The sequence below is a fragment of the Hirundo rustica genome, chromosome 1 (assembly GCF_015227805.2).
Source record: "Hirundo rustica isolate bHirRus1 chromosome 1, bHirRus1.pri.v3, whole genome shotgun sequence".
In the NCBI taxonomy this organism is placed as follows: domain Eukaryota; kingdom Metazoa; phylum Chordata; class Aves; order Passeriformes; family Hirundinidae; genus Hirundo; species Hirundo rustica.
Window position 1 is genome coordinate 144,961,832 of NC_053450.1, and position 16,041 is coordinate 144,977,872.

Genomic DNA, 16,041 nt, shown 5'->3' on the forward strand with positions numbered 1-16,041 from the left:
ATTTTTGCTCCTGTTTCTGCATATATCCTTCCTTCTAGCAGTTTTTCTCATTTTTAAAGGAGAAAATTAGTTTTAAGGGCAAGAGAAAAACTACATTGGCCACATCCCTGAAGGAAAAAGCAATGCCCCCCTCAACACTTAAAGTCTTCCTGTGCTGTAGAAAGGGCAATATGCTTTTAGTGCCTTTAGCAACCTGCACACTGGTGAGGAGAAGGGTTTTGGCACAGAAGGGCAGAAGCAGACAGAAAGCTGGCTCTGGCAGCCGGTTTTCTGTGCCTTCAGTCCACGCTGACGTGGTGTGAGTGTCTGGAGGGTGCTCCGGGCTCAGGGGTGGTGCTGCCGTGGCTGCCTCGGCACCGCAACGCTGCCAGAAAGCGGGAGCTTGGCCAGCGCCAACAGGGAAGGTTGAGCTGCACCTTCTGGGCAGGAAAAAGGAAGAATCTGTTATGTAGCCGAGGGAAGTTATCAGAAGTGGCACTTTTTAAAGTACAGTTAAAAAAAACCCAAAAAGGTATTTGCTTCTTTTTGAGGAACATTTTTATTGGGGGGTTTTGAGCCTGGACCACTTCTGGAAACTGGTGGAAACATTCCATCATGTGGAATGGAAAAGAAGACAAAACACGGGGTGCTGTATTTTTATTTTTTTTTTCCCCTAATTTAAAGTAAAGTACCTAATAGTGAGAATTTCTGTTCACTGAATATTTCATACAAACATTTGGTGTGGTACAGCAGCACAGTTTAACTGCAGAAGTTGAGTTTTGCAATCTGCCATCATTGAGCTTCTTTCATGGAAGAACAAATTTCCTGTCTCTTAGTTACTTTCATGTTTTTTGACATATTTTCATTGATATTAAATGATAATTATTTTCCTTGTTTCAAGTTCTGTTCAAGAGTAGTTTCTTTTCATGGTTTGTCAAAAAAGTTATCCTTTTGTATGGACTACGGCACATGATTATGAAACAGTTTTCCATTTTATCTTCATTTTTATCTTACTTTCTGGGCTATGTTAGAAATAAAGACATTTCTGAATCTCTTACATCTTGAACATTTGTTATAAAATGAACCCACTTGGCACCCTGCATCCTTTAGAAGGCCTTTGCTCTTGAAAAAAATCATATACATTTTTATTAGCTTAGATTTTTTTGAACTTACACATACATATTGTAGATATCATATTTGAATTAAAGGTTTATAAAATGATCACTCATTTTGCAGTTTATAAGATGACATATTACAGCTGGTGAAGGCAGAAGCAGCATAATCTATTTTGAATTTTTCTTCTCTCAAGATTCTCATTTTTTCCCCTCTTACAAGTAATTAGCTAAATTTCCATAAGTGTCGTTGGGTCAGTTTACAGTCACGGAGTGCACTGTATCTGACTTCCCTTATTTTCATGCCAGGCATTGCCTCACCAGTTTAGCCATTTATTCAAGTCTACTTTAGTTTTCCCTCAGCAAACAGAAAATTGATATCAGTTGACAGTCACATTTTCTACTGGTACTCTATAGCCACAACATTCCACAGCACACTTGTGTGGAAAGCCTTACTTTTATGTGTCATCATTATCAGTTATCTGTTCAATTATCCTCGGAGTGAATATTGGCCACTCAGTGATTGCCATTGCAAAATGTAGCTGTTCACCTCCAGAAGTGGGTACCACCTGAATTTTCTCTGTTTTTCTTAGTGTCTCAGTCTTACTGTCATACTGTAAATCCAGAAAGATTTTCTGAAAAAAGAGAACATTACTGAGAGATTTGGACATTTAAGCAATGGTTTTAGCGCAAAGTTCTCAGCATCTACTATCCTTTAAAAATTTTACTGCAATACATCCTCATAATAAAGAGTTATACTATCTTTGGAACAGGAAATATGCATAGAAAATTTACCCTAAATCAGACATAGATTCTACTTTACATGGGTTTTCATTAAGAATAATGGACTGGAGTGAATTTACCTTAGCTGGATTCCAGGTACCCACCAAAGCCTCTCACTCCCCTCTACAACTGGACAGGGGAGAAAAAATGTGATGAAGATTTCATGAGTTAAGGACCAGGAGAGTACACTTATGAAATACTGTCACGGGCAAAAATGGCTAGAATTAGGGATATTAATTGAATTTATTACTAAACACCAGAGCAGGATAATGAAAAGTGAAGTAACACCTCAAAACCACCTATTCCCCCTACCCTCATTTCCAGCTCTACCTTCTCCTCCAGTGCCTCAGGGAGACAGGGAGTGCGGGCTATGGTCAGTCCATCACGTGATATTTCTGCTGCTGCTCAGGGAGAGGGTTTCTTCCCCTGCTCCCATGTGGGTACCCCCAGAGGGTCACAGGAAACCTGCTCCAGTGTGGGCTCCTTTCTCCATGGGTCTGCAGGTCCTTTCCTTGCTGTGCATGCGCTGCCAGGAGCCTGACCCAGCCTCACAGCCGCCTCTCAGGCATCCACCCTCTCTGGTACTGGTCTCCTCCGCGGGATGGTGCAGCTGCAGGGGCATAGCTGCCTCACCATGGCTGTACCACAGGCTGCAGGGTTGTTCCTCTTACATACTCTGATCCCACTCTTCTCTGGACACAATTACTTTGGTGACTGTTTTCCTTCTTAAATCTGTTATCATAGAGGTGATTGGCCCAGCCTTGGCCAGCTGTCTTGAACTGGCTGGGATCGATTCTGCCAGAATCTTCTCAAAGATGCCACCCCTGTAGCCCCCATCCCATCTAAACCTGGCCAGATGAACCCAAAACAGAGGGCCATAGACATCTGTCAGGAAGTGCCCGTATTTAGATACCTACATTTATAAGTCTACATGCTAGCTATGGCAGCAAAGAGCCACAGTCCAACCCACCTGCAGAGTCTGTCTTAGCCAGGATCATAAGAAATGGAATCAGCCACTGCTGATATGACCTCAGAGGTGACTGCATCATGTGGAATGCCCTTCTTAAGCCAGTTATTACCATTACCACTGCTCCTGAGAAAAGGCAATACCTGAGCAGACTCTCATGATTTTGTCTGTTGTTTCATCATTTGCTTTCACCATATCCATTCCTGCACATATTGTGATTATTGGGAAGGTAAGGTCAATCTTTCACCATTTCTGAGATGTCTTGAATTATCAGGACTCTAGTAATTGCATGGATTCTAATAGTTGCTTATCATAATTGTATTTTGCAGAAATTTCCAGACTTGTACCTGGAATTTTTTTTCACCCTGTGAAAAAGACAACACAAGCTGAAGTGCTACATTTAGAGCAAGGTGACCTCTTTACTTGCATCAGCTCTAAATCATCTGTTTTTTTAACTAGCTGATTCTCAAGATCTGGTTCTCTTTTCTCTATCATGTTGGAGACCAAATCTCCCTTGTCATATTTCTCCACTGAGAAAAGTTGTAGTAGTTCTGAGCCTGGAGTGGATTAAAATAAAAACTTTCTGAAGTTTTCATGTCACTGTTCAGGTTGTTCCAACCATTAAATTAATTATAAAACTGTTTCCTTATATATTTTTATGAATCATATCTTAAGCCAAAACTGATGGGCTGGAAGAAAGGGGGAAAAAAACAAAAAAAAAACCAAAAAACAAACAAAACCCTGAGAAAGAGAGGCAGAAAACTTGTCTGTACTTGAAGACCGAGTTAATAATTTACTTGGAAGCAAAACTTGAGATGAGCTTCCAATGCTTCATAAAATCATTATATTGTACTGTCTGCTATAATTTTTATTGCATGGTTGCGGCTTACTCGAATTTCTAATATGTACTCTGCTAAACCTCTTCATCATGCCTATCCTAGTCCAGCTTCCAAAGCAATATAGTAGAGTCTGAGAGCCCATAAGCTTCTCATATATCCCTTAAATCTGCAATATCCAAAAGCTAGTAATTTTCCTTGCTGTGCATACACTGAAAATCTTATTTTTCTTTGTGTTCAAACACAAGTTCTCTGCTACATCCAGGGGCTTTTTGTAAAAGGATGAAGAAAATTGGCTAGATTTTCTACTGGTTTAAACTCAGTGCAGCTCATTTGAAACTAGGATGATACTGATTTATCTCAGTTGAGGGTATGGCTTTATATAACATAATATTCTAGAAAATATCTCTGAGCAAAATAGCAATGTTGAGCATGAAGAAAAAGCAATGAAGAAATATCAGGGGACATTTATTTTAAGGCACAATTCTATGTATGCATCGATATTTAGTAAAAGGTACATGATTCTAGTACATGTACTTTATTTTTATATGCTGTACTAATATGTAATCCCTAGCCATTACAAACTTCAGATAATTTATCTTTTCAAGATCTTTGAGTGACTGGAGCTGTGAAGATGCACTTATCTCTTTTATCTTGGTTTTTTAATTTTTTTTTTTTCCTTCAGGCATTTGGAAATTCCCTTTGATCATTTGCCATGGAAGCCATGTAGCTCATGGCAAGGCTACATGAACAATGTAATGCCAAAGTGAGAGACTGGATTGGCAGCCACACAAAGATGCACTTGGCCTCTAAAGATGTAATGAAACAGGTGGCATATTTTTGAAAAATTTTGAAATAAACTTTCAGAAATTTTTTTCTTGGCCAATGCTCATCCTTTTCCTACACTTAAGTTTGGATGCACATGAAAGCTTTGTGGACAGATATTTGAAAAGAGTTTTCTTTTGCCATTTCAACTCTATGTCTTTCTTCAGAAAGTAACTAAACTCACAGTGAAGACAGTTTCAAATTTCAAAAAAGCTAATAATTGTATTTTCATTGTTTATTTATTAATGTTATACTCATTTTGCTATGCTGCATTTGAAGGTGAGAGTTGCAAGGCAAGGTATCAATAGATGAAGGATATAACATCCAGCTTTACCTGTAAGAAGTTCTCACAGTGCTGTCAAGTAAGATTGAAATGAAACCCAAGTGAGGCATAGAAAAGATATTCAACAAGTGAATATTTTAACTGTGTTACAGTTTTTCCATGAAAAGGATTTTTTAGTGAGCTTTTAGACATTCAGGAGGTGAATGGAATTAATTTTTTTTTTTTTAATATATATATAAGGAGATTTAATCTTTGAAATAAAAGACTTTGCCTCTTTTAGACAAATATCCATCAATAAGAGCTTGGGCAGAGCTAATTTGAGGTTGAATCATGGGTGTGGATTAGCCTGCCTCATGAGGTCTACTCCAGCTGTATTTTCTGTTGTTGTTTTTCTTGGGCTAGTGAAGACTGGTAAAAGCCCTCAAATGTCTATACTGAATTAAGTGATGGTAGGACTGAGAGAAAATAATTGCCTCAAATTCTGGATTTCTAGTTCCTACATTCCTGCAATTTGAAGGCTACTTTTGGGTTATCAGAAGTATTATATTTTTGGACTTCGCTTTTTTATAGAATTATAATGGAATGAAAACCATGGTTCCGAGTTCTGAATAAACTCTGTAGTAGCATTTGGTTGTTCTGTTTCTTGTTAGCAGACAGAAAATTACACCTGTAAATGTAAAAATTCACCGATGTATCTAACTTCTGCTGAGGTCATAAACCATTGGCAAATGCTAAGTAATTTACTGAGCTATTGCATTACTTTTTCAGAATATGTCGTCTACAGCTAAAAAGGAAAGTGTCAGCATTCACATTTGAGCAACTTCCAACTATAGATTAAATGCCTCACTGTTTTTTACTTTTTTTTCTCCCACACAACTACCTCTTTGAAAGCATAAGTGTCATTTAATGGCTGTGTTTTACTAATAATGGGTTTTGTGAGAAGCAAAAATTGTCAAGGTAAGGAGTATGACCTCCTCCATTCTCTCTTTAGTCCTGTGTTGCAGCACTGTACTTCATTTGTTACCTTACTGCACTTCACTGCAAAAGCTAATTACAGTTAAAATTAAACTCCGTAGAGTGTGTCCTGCCACCTTTTAGCTGCTAGACACAAAGAGGCTGATTCCTGTGTATTCACCTCTTGTTTAGAAGATTCATGTTTATCTAATGTGAAGTCAATATTATTGTCCTGAAAAGAGTTAGGGTATTGCTAACAATCCATCAGGGAGTGCTTCTTTATAGCACTGACGCTATGCTCTAGTGGCTCAGAAACCATTTAACAGTGCTAAGATTCTGATCTACCTTGGTGCATTAACATTCAAACCATCATTTATCTCTTCTTAAATGCTTTACAATAAAAGAGTTCATCGTGTTTAACAGTCAGGTATTTTGTAAGGGGAAGGAAGAAGATAATGAAATACCAGTGGACGCAATGGAAAAATAAAGAGAAACATGAACCAAACTCTCTAGGTCTCCCTCTATGCAATACACACCACCATATAATGTATAACATAGGAATCAGGAGGCTTGGGTGGGTCTGTATCACTTAAAGTATATAAATTTATCTATGGATGAACTGTTACCTTTATATTGGATGAAGAGAATTAGGCCTCCAGAACATGACTTGTTTCAGGATGAGATGAAAGCTGCCTTCATTGATATTTTATCTGCATTGTCCCTAAGAACAACACAGGCAGAGTGATTCCAGAATTGAAAATTTGAGGTATCTAAGTTAGGGAGGTGAATTGAAGTGTGCATGTCTATTGCTTGTTCTGGTTTTGTGAGTATGGAAAAATCACTGAATTTTCCTTCTGTAATGTGTAATCTGGTTAATAATAATAATAATAATAATAACTTTGTATTATTCTCCTAATATCATTGATATTCTCCTCTCTAAACCATTTATAATATCCCATATATATGTAGTTACATATATATTATACATATATATTTACAAAAAGAAAATAAAATGTAGGGAAGGAAACAGTAACACATTGCATACTGGAAGAAAAAAAATATATTAATACTGATATGCTTGTATGTAGAAGATGCCCTACAGGGATGTTTTCTGTATTTTGTTGCACATAATAGAACAAAGTGGGGCTGAAAGTTTAAGATCTGTTTCAAAGGATGAGTCTTTCAAAGGCAGAGTTTCACAGAATGCAGGATGTACCTGTGCTGGGCACAGGAGCTGCTTCAGCACAGCACAGGGTCATTATAGCCTGATGGGCTGGCCATGTCCTGACCTACCCTTCCCATAACTTCTGTCACCTGCTGTGGTCACCAGCCCTTTAAAGAAACATATGAAACACAGACATATTCCTCTAGCGCTGCCCAGCAAAATTCTGCCTCTTTATGCAAGTTCAATTTTTCCACAACCATGTTGTTCAATTGTGAGGGCAGCCTGTATTAAAAACTTACTGCAAGTAAAAAAAATGCAGATGTTTTAAAATTATCTCTGTACAAATTTCTTATTAATTCTCTCTTTGAGATACATTTTGTTACTGTATTTTGAGGGGTGAGATATTGTTTTGTTGGTTTTTAAGCACTTTTTTTTGTTGCTGTCCCTGTTCCAATACAAGAAACACAAGAAGCAGCGAGGAAATAAGGCTTCACCTATAATCTCATTCTCCCATTGTACCTCCTTCAAGATCATTAGAATTGCTCCTGCTTTGCTGGAACTGGTTTGTGTGAGATTAGAGTCAGGCTTCACTGCTTTGTTTTAGACTGTCTTTTTTTCAGAGATTTTAACTTTACACTGTTTATTTTTGCTGTCTCCCCATTTGTTTATTCATCTTTCAACCTACTGTTTAAAGGATTTTACTAGAGCAGGATGAGAAAAAATTACAATGATCACACAACCTGCTGACATTCTGCTGACGTACAAAGAGCAAGATTACTTTTGGTAGCAAAAGAACTGTTATGAATAGAGAGATATTTTGTCTTTCTGCTGTTAGCTTGTGTATTAGTTTTTCCTGTAGTAGATAATACTATTACATTTATCCTTTGATTTTAACAATGTCACATTCACACAACAAGGTCATTTAACCTGTGTTTGGTAGGCAAACACATAAAGCTGTAAGATAGCATGTAATGCAAACTATGTTCAAATTGGGCCCGGGAATTAGAATGACAGAATGAGTGAACTCCAGATTTGAAGAGCAAACATTTAATGTGGCATGTTCAGCATTGGCCAACTTGATTAGATTAAATGCCATATTTTCATGCAAGGTGTAAATATTGAACTACAGCTCTACGCTGTAGATCAAAGCTGTTTGCTTGGCTGAGATGATTAAATAAGGGTTAATAAATATAACCTCTGTTAAATCTTCTATAACCAAATTTATCTCTCAGCTTCACCTACCGTAGAATTAATAACTAAAGCTGGTAATTGTGAGCCAGAACATTTAAGCACAATATCTCTTGAGCAGAGTGTTTGATATTTGCTCAGAGCAAGAGTTGTAACTGACTGACAGTCACAGTAAATGAACTGGTTCTCATTTGCTCGTCTGGACAAAGGTGCAAGGGTGATCTGACCATCTTCTTCTTGGTGTGCCAAAATGTGATATGACAATTACCAGTTGTGTGCATCTTCTGCTGCAAGGCACTGTGTAAAAAGGTTCAGGGCTTTGCCACATACACTGGTGCCTTTGACTAGGTAGAACTTGTGGAGGGAGACTCCCACCTTTTCCAGATTAGAAGACCCAATGAAAATTAGGGTGAGAGAAAGAGGGGAAAGACAAAATAACTTTGTGAGGATGTTCTTATTCTTGAATTTTTTCTATTCAAGAATATTTTCTATTTTTAGACAACTAGGCAACAGACATCAATAGGCAGGGAGTGACAAAGCTGAAAATCTCATGTTCAGTGTCCCTGGCAATTTTTCTACTCTGTGGCCAGATATCTTACTGTGGTGAGTGGGACCCTCTTTGCCTTCAATACACAAGGTGAGATTTCTGGAATTTCCATTTACCTATCAGGAGTCCTTAAAGAGATCTTTCTGTCTCTATTTTAGAGTTTGAAGTACTAATCATACTTTACCAATCTTGACAGAATTTATCATAAGACAAATAATGACATTAGAATGATGGATGGACTTTATCAAGGAAGATGATAAGCAAGTGCATACTAGTGCTGGCTGAGATAGGCAAAGATGGAGCATATACTGCATGACAGCTCAGCCCCAGATTACAGGATAAAAGAAAGATGAATTGCACAATGCTAACCAGCATGCCCAGAATTTTGCAAAGTTTTTTCAAAATTTGCATTTCACTGCTTTTATTGGTGTTTGGCACTAACAAATTTTCAGAAAAAAACACATGCAAGCTATTTTTCATCCTTGAGAAGGGGGGAAAATAGAACAATCCAAGAATATTTGTTTTATCCACAAATTTAAAAAGCCCTTTATAAAGAAAGCCCTAAAACAGAAAAAAAAAAAAAAAAAAAAAAAAAAAAAAAAAAAAAAAAAAAAAAAAAAAAAAAACACCACCACAGAATATCAGACTCTTTCTGCACTTGGTAGATATTCTGACTTTACTTGTGTATGGTATTAGAACCATGATAATGACTAATAGTTATTATGGTATCAGATTTAAAATATAGTATTGTGTGGGAAAAGAAGTGTAACTGTGAGAAAAGTGAGTTCTGTTATTATAGCAACATTATTACATCCTGCTGCTGCTTTTGACAATTTCAAAGACAGTGTTAGGTATAAGTTGCTTTGCTCTCTCAGAGTGAGTTTAGGTTGTAAACCCTACACTCCATGAGTAGAAAATCATTTATTGCATTTTAGATAGAGAAGATATACTCTATGCCTTTCTTCATGGAACCCTGTTTTGGAATACAGTCTGTGCATGTGCTGTGTGATTCAGCTATGACAAGCCTGGAGAGGGGAGGCACAAAGGTTTAATGGCTCTGCAGGAACTCAGCAGCTTGTTAAGGCAGCGATGTGTAGCACAGGCAGGAAAAGGCAGCAAGACGCGGCACAAAGCGTGCGTCGCAAGGCCAGAATTCTGATTGCAAAGATCGGCCATTCAAGACGTGACATTATTCCCAGAAAGGCAATTACAATGTGAAAGACCTGCAACAAAAGCTTGACTTGCTTCTTTAGCCAGGACAGCCTGTTTGAATTTTGACAAATGAACTGACGTCCATCGGCCTGAGCCTGCATGAGGAAAAGGACAGTGACACTGCAGGGAGAGCTGGGACTGAGCTCCTGGAGCTGCAGGAGGGCAAGAAGGAGCAAGTGGAAAGAATTGAGGGAACTAAGTAAAGCAAATGTATTCAGAGCAGTGCACACAGCAACCAAGCCATGTGGCAAAATTACTTGAGTGACAGACTGCCACCTCTGTAGCGGCAAACAAGGTTCAAGTTTAGTACTAACAGTACCTCTGATCCACCATAACTAAACCAACAAATGTGACAAAAAGATCAGGAGTGGGAAAGAATTGTGTTGATATAAAAAGGGAGGGAATGGCCAAAAAAATAACCAACATAACTACAGTTCTTCGCGTTTTAAGAAGTTTTCATAGATTTTTTACCCTAAAAGGACAGCTTGCAGAAAGACACAGTGTTTCTTTATGTATAAGAAGGAAATATCAAAGAAATTGGAAGAGGTAACTTCTTTTCTTAGGATTATTTTAAGAAAGGAAGATAATGAATATATTTACAAAAGAGCTGTTTTCAGTGCACATAAATTCAAAGGACAGGATGGAAGTTTCAGCAGTAGGGCCTGTGTTATTTTAATGGAATGCAAATGACTATTTTTAACATATGCACCTAATAATTCAGAGGGTGTTGTCTTTGATGAGGCCTTCAGGGCAATTTCACAAGAAAGGTGGAATATTTCTGTCACATAAGAGGATTTCATCTGCACTTCATTCACTGAAAAATATAAAGATGAAAAACTATCCTTCAGTCAAAGAAAGGAAGATAAAAGATTTAGATAATGGAACTAAAGCTTGTGTGTTGCCTGAGAGATGGGATTCTTCATGAAAAGGATTGTAGCTAATTCCTCCAGGCACACACAGTTCATATTTCTGGCAAGACAGCCAGACATCCTGGGTGCATGAGTAAATGAAATTACAACTGGTGTGTTACGGTCACACAAACACAAGGACTTGTGATAAACAGATATCTAGTGCAACAGTGTGATAATTTTAGCACGTTTCTGATAAATTCTGAGAACAGTTCGTGGAGGATTATCACAGAGCATTATTATAAAGGATTGCGGATGCTGGTGGATGAGAGGCTTGACGTGATCTGGCAGTGTGCAGCCCAGAAAGCCAAACATGCCCTGGGCTGCATCACAAGCAGCGTGGCCAGCAGGTGAGGGAGGAGAGTCTCCTCCCTGCTTGCTCTGGTGTGACCCCACCTCCAGTACAGTGTTCAGCTCTGGGGTCCTCAGCACAGGAGGGACCTTGTACTGTTTGAGTGAGTCCAGAGGACACCATGGAGATGGTTAGAGGGATGGAGCCCCTCTCCTATGAGGGAAGGGTGAGAGAATTTGGGATTTTTTAGCTCAGAGAAGAGAGGGCTGTGGGGTGACTTTATTGCAGCCTTCCAGGACCTGAGGGGAGTCTACAAGAAGGCTGGGAATTAACTTTTTGTAGGGGTATGTAGTGACAGGACCACTGGGAATGGCCTTAAACTGAAAGATGGTAGGGTTAGATTAAATATAAAGAAGAAATTCTCATTGTGAGGGTGGCACAACACTGGAAGTATTCCAGGCTGGGGTTTGAGGTAACCTGTTCTAGTGGATGTTGTCCCTACTTATGGCTGGGGGATGGAACCAGATGGTCTTTAAGGCCCCTTCCAACTAAAACCATTCTGTGATTTTATGATTGATTCTGTGACTGGATCTACAAATCTGTGATAATTAACACTATTTGCCTAAGAGTCTTTTTTTCTTTTCTTGCAACAAGATATGTTCTGTATTCACTGGCCAAATTAAAATTTAATATTATGATATTGTGTTCATGCAAAAATTTAACACAAGATAAGAGGATCTGTGAAAATGCAAGTTTCCTGAAGCCATGTACCCTCTGTTTCCAAAAGATCATGCAGATAAAATTCATCAGGATTAAATGTTCTGTGAATCCTACATTTTGACACTGCTGACAATGTTAGTAGAGCCATCTTGACCCTGTGCAGCCTGACACAGAAGGACTGTACTCTAGAGTCTCTAGTTTTAGGTACTCTGAAGGATGCCACTGCCCTGCTTTCTTTGTATTTTTACCTGTGATCAATAAGAGTCTCCCTCCTCTTTAGGTATATTTGTATCAGTTTAAAAGTAGGAAATAAAAATGCATTTAATCTAGCAAAGCAAATGGTTGAGGTTTTATTTCATGGGTACAATTTTTAAGCCTATATCTGACAGACAGACCTTGTCATTAATGCAGGGTTGCTTCTGAAGTATTCTTAAGATCTGGAAGTATGGAGCCAATTCAGCTGCTGGTCCATCTGCTGTGAAGATGAGATATTCATGAACAGGTCTCTAACTCATGGCTAGGGATACCAGAATTTTTCTGCATCTTTCCATCCACAGCAGAACCTTTTGTCCTTAGATTTTTTATTTACAGGGATATACATTACTGTGTCTTTGATTAGGACTGCACATTTGTGAGACTGCAGATGAAAGATTTAGGGGGATTGTGTATGTTTTTTTCAAAAAAGTAAAAAGTATTTGATGTACAGATTCTTCTTTTGAAGTTTCCTTTCCATCTGTGCAACAAACTGAACTACAGAGTAACCTCACTCCTCTGCCTTCCAAGAGGGTGTGATGTGCTCCACCACACTTTCTCACAGATTAATTCTATATTATCTTAATTCTATAATAAGTAGCAACTCCAGACCATCGATTCAGCCAATTGTTATGTAGTCTCTGTAGAAGGCAGGGCTGGAATATGAGGAAACAAATGACAAATTTGACATTTAAAATGATTTTTCCACATCAGATTTTTTGTTTGCCCTTTGCCAGCTTGGGGTATTCTGACTGTCACAGGCCAGCTGAAGAGATAAGCAAATCCTTCCCTTCTAATTAAAAAAATAAATAAAAGGACACTGATAACAGGTATTACAGATAGTATCATGTTTTATTATTAAATTAGAAGCAGCATAATTTGAATCTATTCCATATTGTTACTCCCTTCATGCTGTATATGACATTTAGCTTCAAGTGAAAGAAAATAAATTTATTAAAAAATCAATGTTGCATATTTAATGGACTGAAAATTTGCTAAGTGGTGTTTTTTGAGATTTATTATAAGCATGTCATAGAGTAATATAAATGTAAATGGAAATTGTTAATAAACAGTGAATTCTCAGAGAATTGTTTTTCACCTTGTTCAAATTTTATCAATGATTTAGGAGGAAGCATCAAAACAATTTCCATAAACAAGTATAAAACAAATATATAACAAAATATAAGCAAATGAGAACAAAACTCGTGCTGATGTACCCATGGTACAGGGATATTTGGTGTTGGGAAGTGTAACTTAGAAAAAAAATTGTAAATCATTCTGCCTAATTGCTAGGGATTGGAGATGGCACTCTCCTGAGGTTGCTTTCAGCTTTGTATATCTTTGATTGGACAGAAATGCATTATTGATACAGCTTAGTGTTGGACACTCCTGCAAGAGCAGGGAGTTGCACTGTATGACCCTTATGGGCTCCTTTCAGTGTGAGATTTTCTGTGATTCTCCAATTTGTGCTGTTTTCAAAGACATAATATTTGAATGAAGATGGGAGGTAGAAGGCTCGGGAGGTACCCAGAACAGCAAAACAACTTTTTAAAGTATAAGAGGTTGAAAACAGATGCAAATACCTCATTATTACTATTTTTCAAAGAGAAAATGCTACAGAATTTTGTTATCCAGCTTTGTATCTAAACACTCTCCCCCACCAAGTATTACATACAAGAAAACAGCAACTATGGAACTATTTACTGGTTAATTAGCAGAGTATGACGTTCCTCAGGCACCTGGGTCTGCAGATGCTGTATGAGGGCTGTGTGGAGGACTCCCTAGAGAAAGCATTTTATTCTACAATTCTGCTCTTATGACATTATGCAGAGGAAAAGCAATCTTGGGTTTTTTACTGGAGCTGTTCAGCTATGTTGTCTTCTCAGCCAGCACTGACTGCTGCTCAGTTGAGTTGCATCCTTCCCATTTCTTATGTTCAGGACAGGGATGGATTAATTATATCTTACAACTCCTTACATTTTAGGACAAGGGAGGAAAATGGAAGAAACAACAGTCTCATTGTATCCTCTGTGGAATAATTTTGTATATTAGTTCCCCCTCTACCTCTCTCCCCACTTCTTTAAAACACATGGTAAAGCCATCATCATGCATGAAAAACCACTTAAATGGTATATTTGGTGCAGCATTCTAGCACAATGCTGTGCAGTAACACAGAATTTCTGAATTGCCCCATTATGAATTGCACTCTGCAGCTTATCACAGATTGATTTCATTTGTTATTTTTCCAAGTTTCTCTTCTATAAGAAATAAAATCTTTGAAGCATTACCTGTAATTGCTGTTTAAGATTTTTCAACTGACACCACACTCTTAACTGAGTCAATTAGCCATGTGGGGTAAAACTTCAGTAGGTGTAGATGTAATTCCATTGGCTCCACCGGAGCTGGAACAGTGATAGCTAGATGATGATCCATCTCATAAATCAATAAATCAAATAATTACTTCTCTGAGTTCTGTGGTGAAGCTTATCCACATTTTTTTTTTCCCAGAGTTCTTCTACATCTGCTAATTTCTCATATATCTTATACATATGTTCCTGTATGTCTCTGTGGATAAGGTGATGAAGTATTTGCCAAAAGGTAAGCCAGTAAAGGTTTTTAATGTTGAAAACATGCAGCTCTGTATAATAAATGCATCAATAAAAATACTCTAGTAACAGAAATTGTGTGGATATTCAGAAAAATAAAGGCATATATTAAGTCACTGATAGTGTAGTTTTTTCTCAGGTTTTGGACAAGTCTCATTCACCTTCATCTAACTTAATATTCACTATAGCCCAATGCAGCTGTTGGTGCCATAAGACACAGGAGTATGAAAGCAGTAATAGGAGGGTCTGGAAAAAAAATGAGAATAGAATAAATCTGATGGCTTTCAGAGGCCTTGCAGAGCCAGCACAGACTGTGATCTTGAAGCCCAGTCAATACAGTGGTGCCATTGCTTATAGCAGGAATGCAAGTAGGGCCAAAGAAAGGAGGAGATATTGGAAGGTTTGTGCACACTTCATTTTACCTGCATGGGTTTTGAACTATACCATTCTTATCATTCCTAATGAATTAAGTTATTTAGTTAGCTAAATTAGACTAATAATAAATTATTGGCTTGTTGTAGTGGTGTGAGAGTGGTTTTATTAAGTTATTAAGTTATTTTTGTAAGATTTTTGAGTTATTTTTGCAATGGTTCAGTCCACTGTACCACCCTGTGTTCTTTAATAGTTTCCCCCCTTATGAGTTGGTTGTTTAACCAGACGTTTTATGTCAATCATTCCTCCCCTGCACCTGTCCCTGTTAGTCCCCCCCACCTCCTCTCCTCATGGTCGCCCTGTCTGTCACTTCGAGACCCTTCCCTGGATTCTGGAAAGATCCAGGAGAGGTGTCAAGTGATAGACTGGTGCCCAGGGAATCCCCTCCTCCCCTCCTGTGATTTGTTAATGGTTCAAAGGTTGACACCCCATGTTACACCCCTGTGTTCCCTGGCTGGCTGACCCGTTGTCAGCCCTCCCCCGGTTATAAGTGGCTGTCAAGCTTTGATCTGGGCTGTCTCTGGGCAGCAGTGGTCTGAGGTGGAGCTCCTTGCCGGACTCCCCTTAATAAACTACCTTCTACCCTGCCTAAAGAGAGTTGACTCTTTTTCCGTCGCCGCAGTCGCAACTCCATCAGGTCCACTCACCTTTGTGGGGAGCCAAGAACCCACCGGGAGGAGGTTACTCGCCCTGCCTGTAACCCTGACCGATCCTCGCTGTGGCAGTGCAGAACTGAGCTAGCCTGCACGCCTGGAGGCGTGTGAGGACACTGCTATAGCTTGTTTTTTCTTTTTGCCTATAGTAAGATTTTAAGTTAAAAAAAAAAAAAAATTAGGCAACCTAATCTCTATTTTAGAGGCAAGAAATTGAGAGCACAATGCACCAAGTAAGTAGGGTGTGGGATTTTAAGATTTCTTTCCTGCAAATAGTTAAGTTTAATCTTCATTTCATTCGCACTGGAAAACATGCAGAATTAATGA